Here is a 20,784-nt window from a genome sequence, read left to right on the forward strand (position 1 = left end):
AACAACAGATGCCAGAGAGAATGTGGAGAAATAGGAATGTTTTTACACTGTTGGTGGAAGTATAAATTAGTTCAACCACTGTGGAAGACAGTGCAGCAATTTCTCAAGGATCTATAACCAGAAATACCATTTGACCCAGCAATCCCATTACTGAGTATATACCCAAAGGATTATAAACCATTCGAGTATAAAGACACATGCACACATATGTTTACTGCAGCACGATTCACAATAGCAACGAACTGGAACCAATCCAAGTGCCCATCAATGATAGACTGGATAAAGAAAATGTGGCACACAAACACCATGGAATACTATGCAGCCATACAAAAAGACGAGTTTATGTCCTCTATAGGGACATGGATGAAGCTGGACATCATCATTCTCAGGAAACTAACACAGGAACAGAAAACTGAACACCGCATGTGCTCACTCATTATTGGGAGTTGAACAATGAGAACACATGGACACAGGGAGGAGAGCATCACAGACTGGAGCCTGTAGGGGGTTAAGAGAGAGATAGCATTAGGAAAAATACCCAATGTAGATGACGGTTTGATGGGTGTAGCAAACCACCATGGCACGTGCATTCCTATGTAACAAACCTGCAGGTTCTGCACATGTATGTCAGAACTTAAAGTATAAGAAAAAAAAGTAAAAAAATAAAATAAAAAATCTATTTGTATTTAAATCCCTGTGCTTGTACAAATAACTTCTGAGCTACTACAACAAACATTTTAAGAACAGCTTGCTAGAAGCCTGATATGGTTTTGCTCTGTGTCCCCACCCAAATCTCATGTGAAATTATAATTCTCAAGTATTGAAGGTGGGGCCTTCCAGGAGGTGATTGGATCATGAAGGTGGTTTCTAGTGGTTTAGTACCAACTTCCTAATGCTTTCTCGAGATGGAGTTCTCATGAGATTGATGGTTTAAAAGTATGTGACACATACTTGCAAAGTTTCCTGTAAGTTTCCTGAGGCCTCCCAGTCCTGGTTCCTGTTAAGCCTGCAGAACTGTGAATCAATTAAACCTCTTTTCTTCATCAATTACCCAAGTCTCATGTAGATTTTTATGACAGTGTAAATACGGACTAAGAAATGTCTTTTACAAATGTCTCAATTGTTAATTATGGGAGGGCAGAGGGAATTTACATATGCCCATTGCTAGGCCGTGGTAAAGCTAGAAGGAGAAAACAGAATGATGGTTGAAAAAGGAGAAAGAATAAATAAAATAAAAAGAAGAAAAACAAACAAACAAACCAACACAAGTTCCTGTAGAGCTTCTCCATTGTTTATATACAAAGCTAAGTGGACCACGTAGACTCCTTGCTGTAGGCTTATCAGAGCACAGACTGTTTGCTGTCCACGAAACTTTGAATCTCAACTGAACTCACTGCAATAAAGTTCCCCTTTATATAGTTATTTTTGACAAATTAATTTCCTTTCTCTCATTATTTCCCTTTTTCAACAAATGTTTATTATTTAATATACACTAGGCACTGTAGTTAAAGCAAGTATACAAAAATGCATTGTATTCTGTCCCTGATCTGGAGTTGCCTGAAGGCTAAAGGAAGAGAAGCACATATAAGTAGACAAGTTGTAAAGATATACCTGCTGGAGGGACAGAACTAATAGGAAATTTATATATATATATATATATACATAAAAAGGGGAGTTTATTATGTATTAACTCACACTATCACAAGGTCTCACAATAGGCCATCTGCAAGCTGAGGAGCAAGGAGAGCCAGTCCAAGTCCCAAATCAGAAGAACTTGGAGTTTGATGTCCAAGGGCAGGAAGCATCCAGCACAGGAGAAAGATGTAGGCTGGGAGCCTAGGCCAATGTCTCCTTTTCATGTTTTTCTGCCTGCTTTATATTTGCTGGCAACTGATTATATGGGACCCAACCAGATTAAGGGTGGATCTGCCTTCCCCAGCCCACTGACTCAAATGCTAATCTCCCTTGGCAGCACCTTCATAGACACACCCAGGATCAATACTTTGCATCCTTTAATTTAATCAAGTTGACACCAGGTATGAACCAACACAGGTACTTATAGCAAAGTCTGAAACAAATTGCCAAGGAAGCAGAGAAGAAACAGGTAAGTGATAATCAAAAAGCAGAATCAGAAATATATTATTGTCACTTATAATTATTTGTTGCACTTTTTTCTAGACAGTCATACGCTACACTTTAAGTGTGTGTGTGTGTGTAAAGACATATCTTGCCATCCTATCCAGTCTGGTTTGAAATTCCTGGACTCAAGCAACTCTCCCGACACAGCCTCCTGAAGTGCTGGGATTGCAGGTATGAGGCACTGCACCCAGCTTAATTTTTATTTTCATGTTTTGACCCTTTTATATGAATATCTTCTTTATTTTATGACCATTGGGATCCTATTCCAGAAACATTGTTCATTATTCTCTCTCTACTTATTTGCAAATTTTTCCTTTTGTCATTAAATTATAACACATGTATATTAATTGCAAAGAATTTTTCCTTTCTACCTATAATTATTTTCAGCATTGAATTAGAATTCATTTGGACAATATACACAAAGACATTCATCTACGTCCAATTAAAACATTGAATAGTGGTATTACAAATCTAAAAGTCATCTGAAGTAAAACATAATGCAAGATGAGGCTCTTGCCTATATAAAATATAATGTAAGATGAGGCTCTAAACAGACCAGATGTCTCAAATAGGATTTTTTAGATTAAAACATGTGGATGCATCTCTCTAAATATATATGAAAAAAATGATTACTTCAGCTTTACTGTTGCAACAGCATTGGACACAAGAAAAGATAAATTCAGGTATTTGATAGTCCAGAACAAAAATAAATAATGGTCTTTTTGCATTTGAATTCTCCTACTATATGCAGCTATAAATTATTCTATGCATACATACACACACTCGCAAATGTGAAAAAAACTAAAGCCTAAATAGAATAAAGCACTTTCAACTTGCTTCTTCTTAGGCATGTGTTACATGTGAAGTCATCCCTTGGATATCTGAACTACTTATTCACCTTAGCTGTTTCTTACTTTTTCCATTTCAAGGTATGGATAAGAAGTCTTAACTATGTAATGTACATCAAGAGGATTAATGGTTCCAAGAAGCTTTCAGGATGAAATTTCTTTCCAGTGTAAAGCATCATTCAAAACAAAAAAAAGGAAATTAAACCTTAGCATAAATATCCTTGCATATGATGACAAATTGTGTCCTGATGCACCTAATTGGCATTTCACATTCCTGATCATAAGGCAAACTTTGTAGTGCAACACAATTCTATGCAGGTGTACAAACGATACACATAATGAAACGTACACATCCCATGCCTAAACATACGTGCAAGTCAAATACAAGTCTCACATGTTCTTCACGAGCTTACCAACAAGAGAATTTAATCTCATGAATGAATTATAATTAATATAACAATACTTCAAAATTTTATAATCAAAAACAAATTGATCATAAATATTACACAAGCCTTTTTTGATGCAGCTAATATTTTAATGTCTCTCAAAATTTTTGAGGGTTAATCTACAGTAAATAACTATCCTGTATAACCACAAAGTGTCATATTCTGATATTATAAGATATTAGTTAAAATATTTAATTTAAAAACCAATATTCTCAGAAAAATATGCAATACTAATTTTACTGATAAGAAAAATAGCTGTATTTTTCAAATCAGGCCCACCTCCACGATCGTCTAAGATGAGAGTTTTTAATTATTGCCAGTATATAAAAAGCAACCTAGTATGCTAAAACCACGTTCAGGCATTTGTATCAGAAGTAAAATTAATTTTCATATGTTTAAATAACATGGTATTTCATTCTAAACACATATTTTAAAACAATTATCTGTGATGCTTTTGATTCAGAAGTTTAGAGATGATAACACTGATGAGAATGTGGATAGGAAAGTATCAGAACTGGCAGCACACAACTCCAATTTAGAAAAGAAATTAGATTTCCCTGCAAAACAGATTAGGAGGGGAAGTGGAGGCAAAGTGCAAAAGAACACAAAGACAGTTCAAGCAACTATTTCCAGACTGGTGAGATGGAGTTGCATTTCTGCTTAACGAAGTGGATGATTTAGAAACTGACTCCTCGGGTTTTAAATGGGAGCGGAGAAGAGAGAAATGTTAAAGAGTTAGTGGGCAACCTGCTTTGAGATGTAAAGTACTTCTGCTCAGTGTTGCACACTACACTTGCATCCTATTTCTATAGCTCTAAGATATTGAATTGCTCTAAAAGTGAAGACTCTTTCAATTTTGAAAATGTATACAGACATGTAATTAACAGAGAGCTATTCCTGTGCTAAGGATAAAGGCAACGTAGCATTGGTAAGTTAAAGTGACTCTAGTGGAGCCAGAGTGTAACTGACTCTCACATTTGTAATCATCTATTAAATATTCACCAAGTTCATATTAGTTGCCAACCCTTTTTCTTGGCTGTGTGGATAATCTTTTTATGTCTGACATTCTAGAGGAAGACTTACAATAGGAAACAAAAAAGTTACCTATAAGAGGCTGCTGGTATTAAGGAGAAGATAAAACAGGGATGGGGCTAGGCAGTTCCCAGACTGGGAATGAGAACGGAAATATAACTAGATAGTCAGGGAAGCACTCACTGAGAAAGTGATGTGAATGAAGAAAGCATGAAGGAGATGAGGGTGCAAGACTCATGGGTGTCCTGGGAAATTGTTTCCAGCTAGAGCTTGCCCGTACAAGTCTCTGGAAGTCATAGTGCCTCAGCTACTCTAAGAACAGTAAGAAGTACTTTGATGATAGTGAATGAGAGAGGGAGCAGTAGGAGATGGACACAAAAGAAAGGGAATCATATCAGACGGTCTTAGAGGTCACCGGAAACTTTTGCTTTTGGTCTTAGTGAACCAGGGGACATTGGATGCTTTTGAGCAAGAAGTGACATGGTTGGACTGAAAGTAATCACAAAACAGTGTGTGTGTGTGTTATATTTTGTACATATTTAACAGAGTTTAGATGACTAAAATTATGCTTATTTTCTTTCTATTTTTAAAAGTATGAAATTACTTTCATTATGCTTTAAGCAAAATGGTCATATTTCATATGTATCTTATCTTCTTCATTTACTAGTATGAATTTTAATTGACAAATCATAATTGTACATAGATAAGACATATATTCCATTCTTAATTTAATCTTTTGTTTAAAACAATTTCAGTAGAACACGCTATATATGAATCTGGAATACAAGGCTATAGCAGAAATCTCTAATCTCCCTGAATCCACTCTACCTTTGACTCATAGTAGTTAAATAAGTAGCTGTGCACAATCACTAAGAATGTAATTATATTATCTGTATATAATATAGATATTTAATTATTTCATAATTTATAATTATATTATAAAGTCTCCTTTACAGAGAGATGAATAGCTTCTGGCCAATAATACATAAGTGGTAGTGTCCTATCACTGTTTCTGTGATCTATTACAAAGGAAGAAAGAGCTGGCATATACGATGTGTCTATTTCTTTCACCTTCTCATTCATTCTATTAAATTTCATAATTGTCCTCCAAGCTTAAATGCATAACCGTATCTTTCTGAACACTCGAAACATGTAATGACAATACTGTGGTTAACAGTGTGTGCTGCATGGTATATGTTTACCTGTGCGACAAACCTGCACATGCATCCCGAAAGTTAGAAGAAAAGAAAAGAAAAAGAAAATATTTCTACAGAAAAAAAAAGTGTGTGCTGTAATTCAGAATGCCATTTTCAAATCCCAGTCTTGCAACGTGATACAGTTTGCCTGTGTCCCCACCCAAATCTGTCTAATCTTGAATTTCCACATGTTGTGGGTGGGACCTGGTGGGAGGTAATGGAATCATGGGGAGATCTTTCCCATGATGTTCTCATGATATTCAGTAAGTCTCACGAGATCTGATGGTGTATTGAAGGGGAGTTTTCTGCAAAAGCTCTTCCCAGTTCCCAATCTGGCAGTTCCCAGATTGGGAAGGAGAACTGAAATATAACTAGATAGTCAGAGAAGCACTCAGTGAGAAAGTGTGCTTTTTGCTTGCTGCCATTCCATATACGATGTGACTTTCTCCTCGCCTTCGACCATGATTGTGACGCTTCCCCACCCACATGGAACTGTAAGTCCAGTTAAACCTCTTTCTTTTGTAAATTACCCAATCTTGGGTACATCTTTATCAGCAGCATGAAGCAAACTAATACGCAATTGTTTTGGCTGTGTGATATTTGGCAAGCCGTTTCATTTCTCTGTGCTTAATTTCTATCATCTATAAAATGGGGGCTGTTCTGAGAATTAAATGACTTTTTATATAAGATACATAGGTGTCTGACCATTGTACGCTCACAATGTCATTTTAGCTACTTTTATCATATGCTTTATCGGCAAATAAATTCATTCATTTTAATATACTCAGTCCCAAATGTGAACAATTTGAGGATCACAAAAAGTTTATGTCACATTTCCTTTCTAAGAAGTGGGGAAGAGAAAGGTTTATCCAAAATACTCCTTTCATTTGCTTCCAAATCCAGATTACCCAGATATAACTGTTTTTTCATCAGATTTGAGCCAATGTCTACCTTACAACCAAGTTCTCAAAAACAACCGTTTGCTCTTATTATCCACCACCACAGTAGCACCAAGCACAAAACAGTTGCTCAGTAAGTATTCACTGAGTAAATACATGAAATTATACGGAAGTCAGACTTCTTAAGACCTCAAGGGCTTAAAGTCTTCAGCTCCAGTCTTTGTTTTCGTACCATTAAATAAAGTCTTCTTTGAAGTCAAACCTAGTAAAAGTTAGATTCAGTGATTTCCGGGAAGTATTATTTAGTAGTAGATGTAGCCTGTTCCTGAAATTAACCTTCAAAATGAATAAATAATTACAAGGAGAAAATAAATAATGTTATTATATCTTCATTCAGAGATTATCACTTCTAGTATCCAATGGTAAGGCTGCTATTCAAACATAGACATACACTCGGAAAAAAATAAGCAAAAATCTTTTATTTTAATGCCACTGGATTGTAAGCGGAAATTAATGTGCTTAGACAATATTGCTGTCAAGTTTTGGCCAACCTGGTGGAACAGAACTTAGAAGTCTCAATTTTTGTGTGTGCTTCTACGTGATGTTAGAGAACGTTTTGGTGCATGGGAGAATATGATGTTTTGTGTGTGCTTCTACGTGATGTTAGAGAACGTTTTGGTGCATGGGAGAATATGATGTTTTGTGTGTGCTTCTACGTGATGTTAGAGAACGTTTTGGTGCATGGGAGAATATGATGTTTTGTGTGTGCTTCTACGTGATGTTAGAGAACGTTTTGGTGCATGGGAGAATATGATGTTTTGTGTGTGCTTCTACGTGATGTTAGAGAACGTTTTGGTGCATGGGAGAATATGATGTTTTGTGTGTGCTTCTACGTGATGTTAGAGAACGTTTTGGTGCATGGGAGAATACGATGGCTGTTTGTAAACTGGTCTTTTAGAACGGGTCTTTAATCTCTGGAGGAAAAATTTAAAGGATTTTTTTTAATACAAAGAACTGAGAAATGCTACATCTGGGCGAAAAGGTGTCATATGATTTCTTTCATTTGTTTTTATCTTTGTGCAGTGGAATTATGGCCATTCTTCCTCCTTGTATGAACATTTCTTCAGCTTCCAAATTTTCTATTTTTGCATAAGTTTTTTAAAATGGAAATCAGAAACAAACAAATACTAAATGAGAAAATGAGTGAGCAGAAACCGAACATTTTTACTTGATAGGTAATAATCTCTGAAACAGACATGGAAGAGATGATATTTTTAAAAATAATGTAAGAATAAAAAATGATTGAAAAGAAATTGAGTGAGTTAGAAAAATACTGGGCTAGTATTGTGACTAACACCGTAGGAATAAACATCTAGAAGGTAGATGGGATAGAGCCAAGAATTAATGAGGAAGGAAAACTCTTCCTGGCAGAAACAAAATATAAATAAATAAATAAATAAATGCAAGACACCTGCGCCTGTTAAGTAGCATACAGAGTTGAAATTGTGGTGTTATGAATGATGGAGCTTCCAATTACAAGTCAAGGAATACTGAAAGGATCAAAAGTAACAGTTGGGCCAACCACCTAGTATCAGCTCCTGCATCTTTAAACAAGGATTCTGTCTACCTCTAAGAATGTTTATGATAATTTAATTAGGTAATATGTGGCGATGCTCATCAAATTTCTCTTGAATCTGGTGATGGAGGAAAGGAAGAAACATAATGCAAACCAAAGTCCACATCTCTTAAAGAAACGCATTTCAGAAGTATTTAGTTAGCACTAGAAGAAAAAAGTACGAAAAATAAGAGTTCAAAAGCTACTTGACTTTTTTTCACCAATAGGGATGTTACCTATTGATGTGGAAGAGAAGGGCTGGGAAAGAAAGAACATTGTCCCTTTAAATGATAGGAGGAGGGAGAGGGAAGCCCAGGGTAGAGCAGGGTGTGGTCCCTGGCTAGGGCTCTCTCGGCCCCCACAGACCCAGGTGAGGACAGGCATTTTTGTTTTCCTGCCCAAATGTTGCATTTCCCAAGAATGTCCTGACCTTCCACACCCCAATTCTGTGCCTATAAAAACCCCTGGACCCTAGCAGGTAGACACACAGGTGGCTGGAAATTGAGAGGAGCACATCAGTGGAGGAACACAGGGGCAGCCGGATGTCAACAGGCAGGCACTGACGGGCACCAGCAGGGGCAGAAGCAGAACAGGCAGAATGTGGCTGGGGCAGTCAGAGGAGAGCCTAGGCTGCTGAGCGGCTGACTGCAGGCTTCTCTGCACTTTGGCTTCTCCCATCTGCTGAGAGCTACCTCCACTCCATAAAAACCAAGCCAGGTGTGATCTGATTCTTCTGGTACACCAAGGCAAGAATCTGAGATACAGAAAAGCCCTCTGTTCTTGTGACAAGGTAGAGGCTCTCACTGAGCTGGTTAACACAACCACCTACAAACAGCAAAACTAAAAGAGCACGCAATAGCGCTCACCTCTGGAGCTTCATGAGCTGTAAACGTCCACACTAAACACTGCCATGGGGTCGGAGCCCCACAGACTGCTTGCCTGTGTGCTCCCCTAGATTGAGCAGTGGGGCACTGAAGAGGCCATCCACTCCCCAGTCCTATGCCCCGCGAAGGGGACGAGTGACCTTTTCCCATTTCATTATGGTTATCTTCTAACTTTAATTACTAGCTTCTAATAAACTATATGATGACATGAATGCAAAGATGAATAATGAAACCATATTTCCACTGAGGTACACAGCATTGCAAAAGCACCTATTATAATAACACTAAATAGAAGCCCGCACCCCTTTAGCAAATACGGCAACAAAACTAAAACTGAAGCGTATATAACATGTCTTCTGAGAGTTAAACTCTAAAATCAGCACATTGTGGCTCCTAACTGAGATAACCAACATCACATAAAGGAGATAGGATAAAACGAACACAAAGAAATGCCATTCCCAGGTGAGAAGCAGGGCACCTCCGAGCACAATCTGGGAAGACAGTATTCTTTCAAAGCCAAGTGTTCAATCTGTCTGTCAGCACAGATTTGAACATCAGAGGCTGGGACCAGGAAACCTTTGAACTATTACAGTGGGTGGTCTCGCTCTGATTTCCAGCTCAGCCAGCAACGTTCTGTCAATGGGCTTTCCATGAGGGTTCCCTAAATGGAGAGGATATGCCAGTCCACAAGCCACACTGCTTTTCCTTCACTTGGCACTTAATATTTATCATGTTGACTAAGAAATTAGCATTCTGCTTCTTAAGATCAGTATCTTGCCATCTTTTGTATTTTGGCATTCATCATTCTACTAAATTGTGAGGCAAAGACAAGGTCAGGTCTCAAATCTGGAAGATGGAGGACTAAGCCCTTGATCTTGCCAAATCACCTTCCCTAAGTGTCTCCCTAACTATCTACTTTCCTTTTGAAAAGAGACCCACCATAGCAAAAGAAGCCTCAATTAGTTTTTTTTTTTTAACATTAATCTTCTGTTGCCTGCATATTTTTATAACCAAAACCCCAACAATATTTGGTCCAAGTTGATTTTCTCGGCAAATACAAGAAAGAAAAGATTGTTTTAGTGAAGTGATTAAAATCGGTAAGCCATATCATACTGTAATTGTATCAGATACGTTAAATCAAAAAACATTAGCATGATAAGTCTCATATTTAGAAAATCTGCTGATATGATTTACTGCACAAGAGGAAGATCATTGAGGGAAGATCAGTTAGAAGATAATTAAGAGTAATAGGACCTGATCATTGGCAGAGAGGGGAAAATGATTGGATTTAGGAACGCTTAGTATTAAGTATTCACTATCGCAAGTACAAAAGCTGGCTGACGGATTAAGCAGAACATGAGGTTATTAAAAGAATATTAAGTAGTTCAAAGAACTACTGAGAAAGCTAGATAACTATTCACAGGTTCCCGGATGTGGTAATAATGCTACAAACCTGGCTACCAAATTAACTTGATAAGAAAATGCAGCCAAGCACAAGTCCAGTTCTCTCCATCTGAGAAGCTGAATACGTAAGAAACGAGATGTGGTGGAAGAAAAACAGCTTATTAATGAAAGGCTGGCAGTTGAGGAATGGCCAGGCTCATGCCTCTGAGAAACCATTTCAAATTTTCTGAGCTGAGTGAAGGTGTTTAAAAAGGGAAACTTCGTGTGAGAAGCATACAGGAGTGTTTCAGGGTGCAGACTGTGTGTCTTCTTCGGAAGACCAACTTGAGCAGTTACCCACCTGAGGGTCTGGTTGGCATCATGTTCACCTCAGCATGGTGGGGGTCACCTGATTGTTTGTGGCTCCCCTTAAGCGAGAGGATTCCACAGCTGAGCCTCCATGGCTGGTTTGTTTCAAAATTAGCCCTTGGAATTTCTAAACATGCACATAGCTAAATGTGCATGGCACAAGGTGGTGTCAGGTGGGAAAGGATTAGAAACAGAGTTTTCAAGTACATTTTAAAGCTGTATTCTGAGTTTAGAGAAAAACGTTTTAAATTGCGTTTTAAAGCTAGGCTACTTGATTACACACCTCTCCCACTATAGCCACCAAGCGGTAGGTGGTATACAGCAAGCATTGTTGCCAGGTTCAAGTGTAACGCCACCACTACCTGTTTGCCAAGATCTTGACCTTATTTTCGTTTCGTTTTGTTGTTTTTTTGTTGTTTTTTGTTGTCATTGTTGTCAGGATCTTGACCTCACAATCATTACCGAGCACCACTGCCATCACTTGTAACCAAAACAGGAATTCTGAATGGGGCTTCTTCACTGAGTCTGCTTATTTTTTAATTAGACCCTGGAACAAGGCTATTTACTTAATTGTTACAGATTAGGTCCTGAATACAAAGAAGATTAGAAAACCTGGATATTTTTATTTCTATCTGACAGAGGCAGGAAACCAAGGGAATTTCCCCCAAACATAAGCACAGTGTTAACAATGGTAGATAGTCCATAAGTGAATAATAAATTATACTCTCAAGAGACATTTTAGAATTCAAATTGTTATAGTAATTGGGAGTGGTTGGAAAGATGTGGCAAAGAATAACATGGGTGGAAGAGATGGAGAATAAGAGCTCAAAGTTGATTTCAAGGTTTTATATATTGATGTGCTTGTTAAAATTTCAGCTGTGTTTTATACTTTGTGAACATTCAGCAAATAAAAATTTAAACAGTACACTATTATATAAGTAACTTGAATTAACATATTTTAAAATCAGTTAATTAATCCATAAATATTAATTGGGCATATAAAAAGCACTGCCTGTGGGGAAAAAAAAGTACAAGAGATTTTGGCCTAAAGAAGTAGGCCAGATGTGATCTCTCAGGTCTGTAATCTCAGCACTTTGGAAGGCTGAGGTAAGAGGAATGCTTGAGGTCAAGAGTTCGAGACCACCCTGGGCAACAGAGCAAGATGCTGTCTGTACAATAAATTTAAAAATGTGCTAGGCATACACTTGTAATCCTAGTGACTCAGGTAGTTGAGGCAGGAGGTTAACTTGAGCCCACGAATACAAGGTTCACATCTTTAAAAAGACATCTTGCAAAGCTCTTGCTTCTTAAAATTAAATGATATATTTCTAAGGCTACTAATAGAGAAAACAAGCAAATCAATTACATTAAATTTACTCTAAATTATTAAATAGTCAAACACTCATCAAATACTTTGTAACCTTGGATAATCACATCAGCTGTTGAAAGCAATAGTATCCTTTCAAAGTCTGGTTTAAATGAAACAAGAATAAAAATAATACAAACACACAAAAATGATCCAGATATGTTGAAATACACCAGGTTAGACATAAACAGAAGTAGAATACTCAAAAGAGCAAATGCTATCTTTTCTACCAAAAGTGAAGTCTAGTTTCTTACTTTTCTTTTAGTTTCTCATTTAACATTAAAAATTTCAGACATTTATTTAAAAATCAGTTGGTGCTATATGGGTAACCTTGGGGCTATCTTCAGAGCAGGTTGAATTTAACTGCTGAATCTACTACCCTGTTCTCAAAATACAGTGTGTGTTCCTTCTCCGTAGATGGCTCACCTTAGATTCCTCATTCACGTTGAAATAAAAGACTTCAAAAAGATTGAATTTGGTTAACTTGCAAATGTGGGTGACAGTGTCAAGGTGCAACTCAATAATTAATATAATTAACTAATGGTTGAAATAGTGGAGGTGAACATTCAACATTAATAAACCACTTTCTTTTTAAGAACTCTTCATCTCTCTCAAAATACCAATGGAAATGTGTGTATTTAAGTCACTACGTTTCTAAAATCTCAATTATTGAATAGGCAGTCGGGTATGCCAGTCTTATGTATAGGGATTAGGACAGGATTGAGTTACAGATATAAACTTGAGAATCTCTGGCTTAAAGACAGTATTTTAAACCAAAAACTAATTTAGATAAACTAAAAATGTAAATGTACGTAGAGAGCATAAGAGTCCATGAATTAATTCCTGGGTAACTACAACATTTAGAGGTTAGAAGGATAAAAGCTTCACAACAATGTAGAGTGTGAATTAGGAGAAGGCTTAAGAGATAAAATCACCTCAAAGGCCCTGTGAACAAAGTATTTCAAGGTGAACAATTCTTTCAGATGCCACTGATAGACTAAAACGGGTAGTGAGAAAAGTTACCATTGAATATGACAACACGGACATGATTGGAGACTTGGACAAGAGCAATTTATTTTTCTTGACAGAGTCACTTTTAATACACAATTTAAGTGATCATTAACCTAAAGGATAATGTATATAAATTTTCTCACAAAGTGAGGGAAAATTAAGTAGATTTATAAAATAAAAGGAAGCAATTTCTGCCTGAGTTTTGCTCCAGGAGACGAACTAATTTTCCCAATTTAGCTAGTGTTATCTAGGTATTAGGAGGATAACGATCTACTTTCATCACTTTAAGAAGGGAGCAGAAAAGAGTTCTACCCAAGAGACCTAGAGAAATTTCAATGTGGAATTTTAAACTGATGACTTTCAGGAAATATGACATTGAAAAGTGGGGAAAAAAAGTCAAATTATGAGACTGTTTGAGATAAGATGTACTTTTTAGACGTTTAAATCTTCCTTAATCCTCAGACTCTATTCTCCTGATTACCCTAGCCCTGAGTCTTGCCTTTTCACTCACGTGTTCTTTATGAATATGGGCTTGCTTATGGCAAAACATAATTTCAGAAAAATTTCTCAAGTCACAGATAATTTAAGAGAATGAAGGATCTCCTTCTACTATAAACAATTCATAGATTATTATTTCAGTGAATTTCTGATTTTTAAATAAAAAATGAAAGAAAATTGAATTTTATTGAAGATGGGCATTTTATGCTGTTCATTTGAAAACCGTTCATATCGTATTTAACTTGACAGTTGCTCTGATGACTAGGTAAATGGAAATATTTCTTCTCTTTGTCCCCTCGTCTTTCACTTCATTATGTGATACTGATGACAAGCTTTTCACCTAGATTGCAGCTAGCAGGCTTGAACATCACCTGCCAGGAGTGATTAATACCAATCAAACGGAGTTTGTTCACTTGGAAAGACTGGCAGAAAACATTTATCATCTTCTAAAGGAACTAGAGTTCCAGATTGGCTCTGAGCTTCAGATAAACAGGATATAAATGCCTGGGCTCCAACGTCCACTTTGTTATCACAGCTATTGAGCTTACTTTTTGAAGTAATGAAAGTAAGTATGCCCACACTTTCCAATGGTGTTTGTGATTAAATTGCCAACATGAAATCGTTCTGTAATAACTGAATTTATAGTGCCCAAATCTTAAAATCCCAGGAAATCAAGTAAATCAAATACAAAACACCTCCCTTAAACTCTTTCTGAAATCTCTCCTTAGATAATAAAGTATAAAAGGGGTGCAGTCAGATGTTACCAATCTCACCCTTTAAGGGATGTGTTTATGATTCCCTATTGTTACATTTTATTATTTTTAGTCATTTCCAGGAAAAGATGCTCAGAGAGTTCCTGTCAGTATTCATCCCTGCCTCCTTTTCAAGGTAGCTGAGAAAAACTCAGGGAGGACAAGGTGGGACCACTGAGAAGAGCAGTAATGTAACATTTCCTAATCTCTTTTTAAAATGGATTTCCTGAAATATAATTTTCTTAGAATAAAATTTACTCATTGAAATTATAATTTAGGTTTTTAGTATATCCAGAGTTGTGCAATTATCAACACAGTCTAATTTTGTACCTAAAATAGAAACTCTGTACCCATCAACCATCACTCCCCATTTTCCCTGGGTTTTCCTCTTACCCATTACTAGGCAAAAATCTCTCCGTAGATTTGCCTATTCTGGACATTAATCCTATTTATAAACATAGGATTATGAACATTATTAAACTTTTATGGTCTTTCCGGCTTCTTTTATGGAGCACAAGTCTTCAAATTTCCTCTATGTTGTAGATTGTTATTAGTATTTCATTCCAACACTTACTAATATCTTCACATTGCTTTCTGTCTCTCCAGTGCTACCACCTTTTTCCTCACCACGACAACTGGACTTTTCCAAGCTAGCCACTTTCCAGCACCAGCTCCAAGTTCCTCAGAGATCATGCCTGAGGCTGGGTGCAGTGGCTCATGCGTGTAATCCCAGCACTTTGAGAGGCCAAGGTGGGTGGATCACTTCAGACAGGAGTTCCAGACCAACCTGGCCAAAACAGTGAAACTCCGTCTTCACCAAAAACAAAGTAAAATTAGCCAGGCATGGTGGCATGCGCTTGTAATCCCAGCTGCTGAGGAGGCTGAGGCAGGAGAACCCCTGGAGCCCAGAAGGCGCAGATTGCAGTGAGCCAAGATCACACCACCGCATTCCAGCCTGGGGTGAAAAAGCCTGACTGTCTTAAAACAATAAATAACGTAAGAACATGCACACCCATCAGTCCTTTCTGTGTGCCTTCCAATCCCACCTCTGGTTACTTATGTGCTGTCATCTCAGGGTCTAGGAACGATGAGGTTTATCCCCTCCTCTAGTCTCTTCCAGTCTGTGTTTGTGTAAGCTCTGTCAGGCTTTCCTCCAAATGTTTCTTTTTTATTTGTTTGATATTTACTTATTTAGCAAACACAGCTTCTGCTGTAAGAAGCAGTGTGACATTGGCTGGACTCCCTAGAATCTTGGGGGCTCTAGAAAAGTTTATGTCACAGGGCAAAATGAATGCCTTTCACCAAAAAAAAAAAAAGCATTAATTGCACCAGTTAAAATGAGAAGCACACCATTCTTACAAGCTTAAAGAATGGGGAAAAAATACTACAAAACTAAATGCAAACAAAATGTTATAGATCATAATTATCCTTAACACATGCTAAGATGTGTGACAATAAAAAGTAATAGATAATACATATTAAATACACAGAAGTGTGGAACTCAAAATATCCTAACCTCATTATATTCAATAAAGGACTTATAGTGTAAAGATCTTCTATAACAGTTATGTTAGATCATTATTTGTAAGAATTTATGTTGAAGCTAAGAATTAACATTAAAATAAGCATTTCTGCTATAAGAACTCTAAACTTCCTAAATGCTATTGTGTGGTGTCTCGCTGATTAGGCAAACATCATGGAAAATAAAACACACAAGGAGAACACACAATGATTATCTCATGGTATGTGGTTTCCTTTACTTAAGGAACACTTATCCAGCATTGGACACACATGGCCAGACCCCTGAGGAGTTCATTGTCTTAATGCTCTAGAAGAAACACAAAGTCAATCCTCACAATACATTACAAGAAATGGGTGTACCTAGTAAATGTTTTGCACCTCTGAGAGGCCCATGTAGGAATTTGGAAGGACACTTGAAGTCCTTATTACAGCACAATAGTTCAGAGAATCTCATTTAGACAGACAGAACAATGGGAACAAAGACGCAGGGGCACGGATGAGCAAGGCAAATTGGGAGGAAGAAAAATGCTTGTTTGCCCACTGATGACAGATGATAAGAAACGAGCAGGGAGCAGACCTCATGTCAGAAAGGGCCCTGTTTGTCATCATAAACAGTCTGAATGTTAACCAAAGCTATTGAAGCCATTGACAAATCTCAGAAAGATTTTGAGCAAGAGGTAATAGAAGTTGATTTGCAAATCACAATGTTAATTACAGAAAATTTAAATGAAGCTTGGAGGAAGTAATAGAAGATAGGTTACTGCCATTACCCAAGGGAGAAATTATGAGCGCTTTAAGGCAATGGAAATTTTGAATTTAGATTTTCAATACAGAAACCCAATCAACCAATATTTATACATGCTCTTGTTTCTTTCTTTAAATTAACTATTGCATAAATATGTTCACTGTGGTCACCATGAAGTAATGTTGCTCTCCTGAAACTTCTGCTTTGGAAAACTGGTAATTCCAGTGTGGGGAAATGGCCTCTCTCCCCTGGGAGAAGGAGTGGGCATATACTCACCTAAACTCAAAGAAAAAAAAAACTGACAATTAATCAAGAAATTCAAGCAAAATCGTATTTTATTCTTTGATTCTTCAGCATTAAAATGTCAAAATGCCTAAAAAATAGTTTTACATAAGTAATTTGCTTTTGATTTGATAATTGTAGCTTTATAAAAATACCCAAAAGAGACTGGAAGTAGCTAAAAATTACCTTTGTAATCCAATTCATCAATCCAGACATATAAAACAATCTTAAAAACCAGGTTATGCCCTTCCAATGAGCTTGACATTTCTACTCGTGGAAAAGCGATGAACAGTTTCTTACTAATAAAATTGCAGGAAAAAGACAAGCAGGAGGCTGTGAAGGTGGAAGGTCACTGTTGGAACTTCCAGTACTTACTGCAAAGCATGTGTTGCCTGAAACTGTTTACTGGAGTCAGAACCTTTATTAACTACATTCTTTTCTTCTGGAGGATGGGATTCTACTATCAATTATTTGGATAGGCCACAATCTCCACATTAATTTACCAAGGCTTTCATCCTCCTACACTGAAGTGTATTTCTTAATACAGCTCAAAAGACATCAAGTACCTCATCCAACCTATTCACCAGCTCTAAATGGGATTTGACATTACGAGGTCAGCATTGCTTTTCCTCATAGATGACTAACAAATTTACAGAGACATAAGTTCACTGTTCTCGTGTGGATCACTGCGCAACAGAGCAGTGGTTTTTGATGGTAACATTTAGGTTTCAGTTAATAATTGAAAGTGGAAACTCAGGCTGTGACAAATTGCTTGGCACCTAAATAATGATCCGAAAGAGTTAGAAGGAAGGTCATCATGCCTTCATGTTTCAAGAGGGGAACTTGGTCAATAATAATGAAATTACATCATTTTATGAAATTTTGTGAAATTCAAATATTAGAATAAATTAAAATATAATTTAGTCTTAACATCTCATTAATGTACATAAAATTATTTGAAATTACAATGCATTCAAATTTTTCTGTACACTTCTGCAGAGTTAATATTTGTAGCATCAGAGTAAATAATTATAAAATTATAGTTTGCTTTGTCATGTACTAACCTTTTAATTAAATTCGACAACCTGAGAGTTTGGGAAACTAATTACCTTATTACTAGAGAAACCAAGTGGGTGATGAAAAAAATCCACGTGAATCTCCAGTGAAAAGCTGATTCATAATTTATTGGTTATGTTTACATGAAGTCCAAGATTTAAATGAATAAATTAGTAACGTATTCCAATGTGCTAAATACAGGCAAGCTTTGACTTACACATGATTTAAGAATGGATTGTTCAGAGGAAATATTCAATAGTGGCATATTGTATTACAAGGCACAATTCAACTACCACTTTCTATTCAGAGCAAACAGCAAGTGGCTTGACCGACCAGGTGCTTTCTCTTGTTTATGCATTTATCATGGTAATTTCACTTTCTTCACTTAGACAGCAAGTCTCCCATGTTCAACCTTACCTCTTCTCCACCTTGCAACTTCTACTGCATTGCTCCACCATCTTCACTGCAGACGGAAAAAAAAAATGTGTTTTCTTTCTCTTTAGCTACAAATATGAAAGCATTTTTTCCACCACAAGCTTGGATTCTCACAGAATCTATGTTAAACACTTGTTGGGTAGGGGTGAAAAAACATTAATGAATTCCCTTTTCCAATGCATATTTCATATATCAATTTAATAAAAATGTATTAAGAACACAGTATATACCAGTTACTAGAGATAAGAAAAACAAGAAACAAGACAAAGCTTCCAGAAATGTCCTTCCTAGTGGAGGACAAAGAGAAAGTAAATATAATACAGTTGGTGGATACTGCAGATTGCTTACCTGACATCCATTCTTTCCTTTCTCTTCTAAATAGATCCCCACTTCTCTTTATTCTCAACTTCTTCATGAAGCCAGGGCTCTGGAAGTATGATGTCATTATTCTAAGCCCACAGCTCCCAAATGGGACTGGTTTTGCCCTCCAGGAGACCTTTGGCTATGTCTGAAGACACTGTTCGTTGTCACAACTTGGAGAATGCCATCTAGTCAGTAGAGGTCAAGGATGTTGCTATGTAGCCTACAATTCACAAAACAAAGAATTATCTGGTTTGATATGACAATATCGTTACCATTGAGAACTTGGTCTAAGTTGAGGTAAGTAACCCTATTCTCTCCCGATTTAGGAATGAATCTAATTGTGAGATTACAGCTTTCTTAGGGCAACTGCCATTGTTCCAGCTGGGTCAATAAAAATAATTGTGGAAAGGCTTTCTCTTTCACCAATTAGAATTGAATAAGTATACATTTTGCTCCAATTATCTTTTGCAGTTAGCTTGGCTTATTTGGCATATAGAAATAAAGCCAACACAACAAAGCGTGCAAAAACACATTCTTTTGTAGAGAGGAAACCAGAACCTTGATAATGGCATACTTTGTCACTGTGTGAAATAACACACTGCCTCATTGTTAAAGTCAGCTTGTGTCAGGCTCTGTATTACTAGCAAGGAAAAGTCTCCTAAGCAAAGATAACCTTAAGATACATTTATGTACTGAGATCTAGTGGAGCACAAAGGAGAGTCAACTAGCAAAACAAGAAAAGTCTGGAAAGGCTTTTCCGGGGAAGAGCTGAGTTGAGTCTGAGCAGCCAGATGAAAGGGTGGTAGAGGAAAGATATTTCAGATAAAGTGAGTATCCTGTACAAAAGCCTGGAAAGAAGAGGGCATGGCAGACTGGAAGAATGGCATGAAGTTCAGTGTGGATAGAACAGTGAATGTGTGGGTTGTGGGTGAGGGGGAGTGACAAGAGCTTGATCCTCAAGAGCTGGCTCAGGACTTATTCAGAAGAACCTATGGCCCAAGCCAAAGAGCTCAAACACTGTATTGAGACCAGAGAGAACCATTGAAAGATTATAAGAATTAGAGCGATAGGTTCATATTTATGTTTATGAATAATCACTGTAACTATGCTGTAAAGACTAGAATGCAGACAGAAAAAAAAATCAGGACAGGCATGGTGGCTCATGCTTGCAATTCCAGCATTTTAGGAGGACAAGTCTGGCGGATGACTTGACGCTGGAAGTTGGAGACCAGCCTGCCCAACACGGCAAAACTCCATCCCTGATAAAATAGAAAGCTTAGCCCTCATGTGGTTCCAGCTGAATTGTGAGGATTACTTCAGCCTGTGATGAGTGGGGGTGGCAGGCTGGGGGCAGGTTGGAGACCCTGTCTTAAAAAAAAATAACAGGAATTGACCTTATATGGGGTTTTTACAGTCACTTAATAACAAGTACGGACAGCTGGACCTAAGGTGATGACAGATGCCAGAAAGAGTAGAGAGAAAGGCATAGAAAACATTAAGCGATATGAAAGAGGCTAGATTAGGCAGGGTTCACTGGTTAACTGGAGATAGAGATGGGTGAGAGGGAAAAGGCAATGATAATGAGAACCAGAGCAATAACAACAAAACAGAACTTAATAAAAGTGGTCAATCCACCCACTGTGGAGTGCAAGAGAACCAAAAAGTGAGAAAAAGTAAAAAATAAAGCTATTAACCTACTAAGGTTGAGGTAAGAGAAGCTGCTGTCTGTAGCAGAACCCAGAGACTAGTAGAGGGAGGCAGGAGGAAGTACCTGGGGGATGAGGAATAACCATTACTATGTCTGAAAACCAGAAAAGTGTTGTGGCTAAGAAAGTAATCCCCCTCCACAACATGTCCTCGTGCTAATCCCAGGGATTTGTGGATGTCACGTGGTAACAGAAATTCCGCAAATTTCATTAAGTTGGGATCTTGAGATGCACGGAT

At 37.3% G+C, this 20,784-nt stretch overlaps 1 long non-coding RNA gene across 2 annotated transcripts in view; it reads right to left on the bottom strand.

The window, feature by feature from the left end:
- Positions 1–20,784, bottom strand: part of LOC118149914 (uncharacterized) — a 105,697-nt gene that overhangs the window by 53,827 nt on the left and 31,086 nt on the right. Inside the window, exons 2-3 of one of the 2 annotated variants that reach the window (XR_013530569.1) lie at positions 18,826–19,060; positions 18,389–18,505 (exon numbers count right to left, since the gene is read on the bottom strand). This is a non-coding gene — a long non-coding RNA (uncharacterized LOC118149914). Of the gene's footprint in view, positions 1–18,388; positions 18,506–18,825; positions 19,061–20,784 lie in introns of those variants that run through there. The other variant, XR_008478307.2, reaches the window with a different exon arrangement.

This window comes from Callithrix jacchus, chromosome 21 (assembly GCF_049354715.1).
Source record: "Callithrix jacchus isolate 240 chromosome 21, calJac240_pri, whole genome shotgun sequence".
Classification (NCBI taxonomy): domain Eukaryota; kingdom Metazoa; phylum Chordata; class Mammalia; order Primates; family Cebidae; genus Callithrix; species Callithrix jacchus.